At 51.4% G+C, this 8,258-nt stretch overlaps 1 long non-coding RNA gene across 1 annotated transcript; it reads right to left on the bottom strand.

Moving 5' to 3' along the window:
• Positions 1-3,802: 3,802 nt before the first annotated feature.
• On the bottom strand, positions 3,803-7,515 carry LOC139038447 (uncharacterized). Its single transcript, XR_011491422.1, has 2 exons — positions 4,907-7,515; positions 3,803-4,419 (listed from the first exon to the last, which is right to left on the bottom strand). It is a non-coding gene; the product is annotated as an uncharacterized lncRNA (long non-coding RNA).
• Between the last annotated feature and the right edge of the window lie 743 nt (positions 7,516-8,258).

The raw sequence follows: 8,258 nt of genomic DNA, 5'->3' as shown, positions 1-8,258 counted from the left end.
GTAGGGGCCCAGCTCACCCACAAGACCGTGAAGTGGATGCCCCAGCCTTAACCCCTCTAGCCAGATTGAGTCACTGACTCAGACCTCCTGGTGCTCAGTCTAATTATGTCATCTTGATTCCAGAAAATTCCCTGGGCTGATGACAGCATAGAAAGAATGTCCAACAACTGATTCCTTTTTTTGATGATAACACAGACTGAGCAAAAAGCTTCCAGAACATGGCACTGAATCAGACACCGAGACTTGCAGCTAGAAATGAACCCAGAAAACACTTTAAGGCCCTCACTTCATAAAAGAGGGGACAGACTCAAAGCAGTTCATTCACCCCCATCACAGGCCATTGAATGTTCGGGAAAGGTCGAGTCCATGTGCCCTGGGTGCCTCCCCTGACCCCACATACCTGCTTGTCTGGGACCACAACATACAAGTCACCTGGCATCACAGATCTGCCTGGTCCCATGGGACCACGGAGGGCACCCCGACCACTGCCCCCCCCCAGGCCAGACACAGAGGGGCAGGCGGAGGGCCGTGCCAGGAGGATCCACCAGCACAGAACTTCCTCCCACTCAGCGGCCGAGATTCATGTCTTCTTAGTAAGAAAATCAAACTCCATCACTTCGCAATCAAAATTAGCCGCAGCCCCAGAGGACGAATTACTCACCAGATTGCCATCTGGGAAACGTCCACCGCTCTATCTCTTCCTGGGTGAGGAGTCCCAGATGTCCAGATGTGGGGGCTGCTGGCTACCATGGCGACCAGACCAACACAGAGCAACCTCTCCACACCATGCTCCAGGGAGGCAGCCGAACCCGAATTCTCTCTCCTGCCACCAGAGCCAGACTTCCCACGCAAGTGGAAGCAAGTCCCTAAGAGGGTCTCAAATGCCCCCTGTCTGTGTTGCCCACCAAAGCCCAGCTAGGGGTCCAAGGGAACACCACACAGACTGGAAGCTTCTGGAAGATGGAGGGCAGGCTCTTCCACCCTAGATCTCTGTCCTGACGGAAGGTGAGGGGCTTAAGCACAACCCAGGAGCTGCTGCTCACAGGCACCGTCTTCCTTATGGGAAGTGTGTGATCCTCCATAAATTCAGAGTGATCGTTGGGCTGAGTGGAGGCCCTGGTGCAGAGCCCCTGACGGCTGGGCCCGGCTTGCTGCCCGGTCAGGCTCCTCAGCTTCAGGAGCTCCAGAAGTCTTCTTGTGAAGATAGAGTGGGAGGGAGAGAAGACCTTTCACTACAGCTGGGCTTATTTCTTGGCCCTAAGTAAAAATTTCAAAAAATATTTTTAACCTTATTTAAACAGAAAATGAACACTAAAAACACCTCTGTGCCCCCCGCCAATTCCTGCAAAGAAGGAGCTGCTTGGATAACACTGAGTCGTTATAAAATATTTATCTAAAACAGTTTACTTATAATTACATTAGACTGTGATATATTTCTGATCACAGGCTGCCCAGCGCAAACCGACCAGACGGTTCTCAGAAGCCAGCACTTCTCAGAGGTGGGCCTGGAAAGGACCTGCGTCAGCTGGTTCCTGTCTAGCAAGAGTCCACACAGTAACCAGCTGCCCTGCTCCCCGTCCCAGCAGCGAATCTCTGGACCTGTTTTCTGATCTGTGGGCCGAGAGGCTGAGCCACGGGAGAGGCTGAGCCACAGGCAAGGCCACCTCTTCCAACACTGGTAGCCATGAGTACCCAGTCCCTCAGCCCAGGGGCCAAGGTCGCTCCTGCAGACAAACTCGGGCGGGTCCCCACAGGCACATGCACTGTGGCCACTGCCTTTGGCTTGGCTGCCAGGAAGAGCTGGGGACGCTGCCCCTTCATCCTCTTTCTTATCCTGAGCAAACGCATCTCCAGAGCAAAGGGCCACCCGGCAAGGCTCAGGGAGCGCATTCTGGGAGCTCGTCTTCTCCAGCAGCTCATGGGGGAGGCTCCCCAGCCTGTGACCCAGAGCCGGACACCAGACCGGACCCTGTGGAATCCGAGAGGCACCGGCAGCACCCACAGGTGGCCCTGGCCAAACTTCACGTGCAGGGCCTCAGGTTCTGTGGGGTCAGAATCTTGGGCAGGTGGGGGTCCTTCATTAGGAAGAAGAGCGCACAATCGCAAGTACGAAACGACACTGAGACTTGACCAGGATGAAAAAAAACAAACCACACAAATTCAGTGAGCTCCAGGGACTCAGACCCTTTCTTCCAAAAGCCCTTCACCAGAAATGCTTACATACAGGGTCCTCCTCTCCACCCAAAGCCACCCCCATGTCCCATCCACCCAGGCGGGGGGGGCGTCCCTGAGAACAGACCTTCCCTGGCTGCTGGGGGAGAGAGAAAGCTTCTCAGCTGGGCTGTCCCTCCCACCTCCCATGCCTGCTCTGGCCTTTGCGATCGGAGCTGCTTCACTGTTTGAGTGACTTTTCCACCCACAGGAACCCAGGAACACAGCAAGGGTCAACACAGGGTCCCAAGCTCCACATGTGGCATCTACATCAGCCGGAAACATACACTGAATGGACACAGACGCGTGCCAACGGGCTCTCAGGATGTGTGTTCCATACCTGTCACCTGAGTCCCGGCCCCACAGCGCCGCCAGGGGCATCCCCGAGTCCCGCCCTCTGCTCAGAGTCAGCCTTGGAGGACTCCAAGCCATAAACGGCCGTGGAAACATATACATACACCCTCATCCCAGCGGCCGTCTTCTAAGGGCTATTTCTGTGTGATCCAGCTTTAGGTTTTCAACTCTTGTCATATTTTCTAAACTTCGGTCTCTTGCATTTACTTTAGGTCTGCGGCACCGCCCTCTCCAGAGGGAAAGCTAAACAGTGCGGTCAGGACTTAGTGTTCCCACGCGGCCCGTGAAAACCCCTGTCCTCACTGTTAACTGTGCTGCTAACAGCTGTGCTGCCCCCACCCCACGAGATCTACATGCCACCCCACTGACCCATGGATGGGAGGGCTTGTGAATCCATGTCCACGCATGTCAGGACCAGGTGTGTGGGAACAGGTCCACGCAGCAGGCAGCTCAGCTCCCAATCAGCAGAAAAAAACCATGTAGAGCGGGTTCATTGGAGGTCCATGCCATATCGTTGAACGAAAAGCTAGGAAACAAGACCTAATACAACATTGCTTTATTTACGTACATATCTATCTGCCTGTATTTGCATATTTTATATACACACAGGAAGATTCTAGAATAGTATTTCATCAACAAGTCAGTAGACTGATTACTTCTGAAGAGTGGGATCTTGTCTAACTCTGAATCCCTTATCTGACCTTCTCTCCAGATAAACACAAAAAATAGGCACAACATGCAAAATATAAGTTTTACAATGAACAGTGAATATTTTTCAAAAGGAGTAAGGCATTTAAAGATGAATGTGGCAGGGCTGGAGGCTCAGAGGGAAGCGTGTGGAGGAGCCCTTGGTGGTGGGGGAGAGGACAGACATCCAGGCCAGAAGGATGCACAAGAGCTGGGGACGGTGGGGGCAGCTTCAACCTCAAGCTACAAGCGCCCTCTTTTTGCCATTTTCTCTCTCAGCACTGCTCCAAACTCCCAGTCCCACAGGATTCAACGGACATGGAGGATGCTTACTGTGGGAGGCACCTGGGATCAACGTGGGGCCTGAGTTTAGAATCCAAAGACCTGAGTTCAGACCTGGTCTGGCTGCTGAGGGACGACAACGACAGAGTCAACGGCACTTTCCAAACCTCTGTCTGCTTGTCAGTCACATCTTTACCAGGAAACCCGCAACGCCACACATTTAACAATGTCATCTCCATCTCTAGGTTGTGCTAAATGGAAAACCAAATAATTTTATGACTGTATTTTGTATTTTCAGAGGCTCAGGAATAGCAGCCTTGGAAGTCATTCCCATCTCCCCTCTGGACCATGGGCAACCCTCACCCAGAACGGCACTGCCTGCACATCTGAGAGCCCTGCCCCCTGCCCTGTGGAGCCCCCACGCTGGTCCACTGAGGTTGGCAAAGATTTTTAGTCAGTAGAACTTACTAAGGGCTTTCTAGGTGGTGCTAGTGGTAAAAAAAATCTGCCTGCCAACACAGGAGACATAGGAGACATGGGTTGGATCCCTGGGCCGGGAAGATCTCCTGGAGAAGGAAATGGCAACCCACTCCAGTATTCTTGCCTGGAGAATCCCATGGACAGAGGAGCCGGGTGGAATACAGTCCAGGGGGTCACAAAGAGTCTGCACGACTGAAGCGACTGAGCACACAGCACTTACTAGAGGATCCTCACAGAGAATATAACATAGATGTATAACTGGTATATCTACGTCGTTATGTAATGACACATGAAGTGACAGTCAGCGCCTGTGTTTAGAGGATGTGGCCGGGATCCTGTGGGAATTCACTGCTGTCTTGTCTCCTTTCCCAACAGAAGAAGTTTTGCAGCTGGGACGGCCATGACCTGTCAGGGAGACAAGATGGAACTCCACTCAGTGGCCCTTCTAATAAAGCCATTATGTTCTTAAGAAAAGGGGCCTGGCTGGCAGATACCCCCTGCCCTGACCTGCTCTTTCTCCCTTCCTGGAGCACGGAGAGTGTCTGGCCACGGAGCCAGTACCCTTGGAAGCCAGACAGAAGCTCACGCTGAAGGAGGAGCAGACACTCGGCGTCCACACCAGCCCCAGACTGCCTCTCTCTGGACGTCTTGAGAAAACGGGAAAACAGACGCTGTCCCAGAGTGATGGACAAACTGCTGTTACTTCTGTCAAGCACAGCTCTGCTGCATGAGAAGACCTGCCTGTTCCGAGGCCTCCCCAGCCAGACCCTGAACTAGGACACGCCTCCCCCCAGGGTCAGAGGGCATCCCATCCACCTAGCACTCTGCCCAAGTGCAGGGCGCCTGCTTCCTTGAGCTCCAGGTGCCCAGCCCGTCTCCTCTGGCCCCTCACCTCACTAGAGATGGCATGTCCCCTGTCACAGCAGCCGCCTCCTCCCTGGTGGGAGCCTCGCAGAGCAGTTTGGTCCATGGTGACAGTCCAGGTGACCATCCATGGTGACCATCCATGTCACACGGAGGGCTGGGGGCTTCTGAGACCCTCGTTTCTGCTCTTCAGGGAGTCAACAGCCAGCTCCTCGGTTCAGAAGGTACTTGTGGCAAAAATCACTGGCTGTCAAAAAAGATTAGGAAGTATCTTTCACAAATCACAAAGACCAGATGTGTAACCAGAGGGAGAGATTTTTTCCAAGGGGTTGATCACTAAAAAAGTAAATGATCCAGCCCCCTGTGGGCACGCCCACTGCCCCAGCTGCTGCCTCTCCCCCAGGGCTGCTGTCCTCATGGTCACAGACACCTCAGTGTCTCTCCCCTGCTTCCTCCTTTCATCTCGTGTTTCATGGTCCATGAGCTGGACTAGGTCACAGGCCTGTTCTGTGTTTGAAGATCAGTTAGAACGAAAAGTTGTGCTGAGCATAAGATGCAGTCCCTAGGTTTTACTACCAAACCAGAAACAAACTCCCAGTGAGGTTGGTGATATTAGGATGGAGTGGTTGCAGTCCCCAGCACATCCCCCACCCTGGGACCAGTGGTGACCTGATCTCTGCTGGGGGAGCCACACACCCCCTGGGGCACACCAGCTCCTTTATTCAGGCTCAGCCTGGATGTAGCACAGTGCTTCTCGGTGAAACTGGCTGTGTGCGCTTAATTCACAATAGTTCCTTCAGCTCCTCTGTCTCTCCTCCACTGCCAGCTTCCTTCCCATCCAGAAGTCTATTTTATCTGATAGAAGGACAGTTGCTTTGCTTTCTTTTGGTTTCCACTTACATGGAATATCTCCTGCCATCCATCACTTCCAGCCAACATGTATCTTTAAGCTGAAATGCATCTCCTGTTGGCAGATACAGTCGGGTCTTCATTTTTCATCCCTCCAGCCACTCCATGCCTTTTGATTGGTGGGTTTGATCCATTTACATTTAGAGTGATTATTAATGTGTCAGGATTTTCACCTGCCTTTTTACTGTTTGCCTTCTGGTTGGTTGTATTTCTTTTTTTTTTTTTTTCTTTTCTTTTTCCCCTCTGATTCTGTCTACCTTTGTATTAGGTTGGTACACACATTATTAGGATTTTGGATCATGAATTTTATTAATAAGTTAGTTTCTTTTTTCACTGGTTGTCTTTAAGATTCTTTATCATTGATCTTTTGACTGTTTCATTAGAATGTGTCTTAGAGAAGGCCTTTCTGAATTGAGACAATAAGATCTTCTATTAGCTTAATGGATGTGTACATCTAATTTCTTCCCAGATTTGGGAAGTTCTCAGCTATTACTCCTTTAAATAAACGCTGTCTCCTCCCCTTCTCTTCTTCTCTGGTGCACAATTTATTATTATATCTGTCTTTCTGAGCAAACCTGGTAGCTCGCATAAGGTTTTTCCACTCTCTTAAGTCTACATTCTCTATTCTAATGAATTATTTCCTCAATCCTATCCTCCAAGTCACTTATTCTTTCTTTTATCTGGTTTGCTTTATTACCAATACTCTCTATTGCTACTTCATCTCATTCACTGAACTCTTCAGGTCCAGAATTTCTGGGTTTTATGGGTTTTTTTGTATAATTTCAGTGTCTGATAAAGAAATCCTCTGTTAATTTTATTCCTGAGTTCATCGAATTGCCTTCTGAGATTTCTTACGACTCATTGAATTTCTTTATAACAGCCATTTTTAATTCTTTATCAGCTATATTGCAATATTCTATTCTGTGTCCTTGAGTTCAGTTGCTGAAGAATTATTTTCTTTTTCTGATTCCATCTTTTCTTGATTTTTCATAGCATCTGACAACCTATGCCTCTACTATCACACCTGAGTGAGCAGACGTCTTCCTTAGTTGAGAATTTATTCTATTTCTAACAATTCAACAAAGGTCCGTCTAGTCAAAGTTATGGTTTGTCCAGTAGTCATGTATGGATGTGAGAGCTGGACTGTAAAGAAAGCTGAATGCCAAAGAATTGACACTTTTGCACTGTGGTATTGGAGAAGACTTTTGAGAGTCCCTTTGACTGCAAGGAGATCCAAACAGTCCCTCCTAAAGGAAATCAGTCCTGAATACTCTTTGGAAGGACTGATGCTGAAGCTGAAGCTCCAATACTTTGGCCACCTGATGCGATGAACTGACTCATTTGAAAAGACCCTAATGCGGGGAAAGATTGAAGGCGGGAAGAGAAGGGGACGACAGAGGATGAGACGGTTGGATGGCATTACAGACTCGATGAGTTGGAGCAAGCTCTGGGAGTTGATGATCCTGTCCATCCCACGCCAGGATAGGGAAGCCTGGCATGCTGCAGTCCATGGGGTCTCAAAAAGTGGGACAAGACTGAGCGACTGAACTGAACTGTTCAACAGGCTGGCAATTAGAAACCTTTCTCTTGTGTCCCAGAAGGTGGCGCTACAGCCCAGTCTTGCGGCCTTTCCTGAAGGCGTTTGGGCGGATCCACTGAGGTTTGTGCACCTACGCTGCCTGAGAGGGGCCTGGCCTTGGCACCGGGCCTTGGGGGTCCCCGTGTGCGCAGTAGGGTGACCCTCCGGTAGGATGCTTCTCGAAGTCCCGGGGGAGAACTCCGGGGCAATAACGGGAGACACGATCCTTCAGAGAGTGTTCCCTCTGCCTCAACCACCCCCCACCCCCCCCCACACACACCCCGCCTTCCCTTCTCCCCTCCCCCTCCCCCGCCCCGTCTCCTCCACCCCAGGTCATCCGTCCCGCCTGAGGAGTCCAGGTGCCACTGGACCGAAACGGGTCCCTGCTGCCACAGTCCCACCGCTGGGTCAACTGGATGGTCATTCGGGATGCCCCACCTCGGCCAAAGCGGTCCCCGTGGGGAGGGGAGCTGACTGTGTGAGTCCCTCCCTCAAAACCCACTGCCATGGGCAAGCGGGACTGCCACCAACGCTCGGCCATCGGCAGAAACCTGCCCAGTTTAAAGCCGAGGCTGCCTTCCCATCACGGCACGTGGGGTGGGGCAGGCTCTCCGACCCCCCGTGGACCTGCTGAGGCTGTCCGCTGACTGTCGGATGCACAGGTGATTAAACCTCCCAGGTTAGGGTCAGTCACAGGTGTCCAGCTAGTGGTAAGTCTAAGGGGAGAGAAGAAAGGAGTGGCTCAAGCTGCCATGATGGTGACCCCACGCCCCCCTTTCACATTCAGCCTACTTGTGGCCTTGGAGCCAAAGTGGGTCTCTGGCTTGGAGCATGTAGTTGGATCATGCTTCTGGTTTTCTGTTTTTTTAATCCCTTCTGCCAATCTCTGCCT

Source organism: Odocoileus virginianus, chromosome 15 (genome assembly GCF_023699985.2).
Source record: "Odocoileus virginianus isolate 20LAN1187 ecotype Illinois chromosome 15, Ovbor_1.2, whole genome shotgun sequence".
Taxonomy (NCBI): domain Eukaryota; kingdom Metazoa; phylum Chordata; class Mammalia; order Artiodactyla; family Cervidae; genus Odocoileus; species Odocoileus virginianus.
The sequence above is the reverse complement of the archived record's forward strand: the minus strand, read 5'-3'. Positions and strand labels throughout refer to the sequence as shown.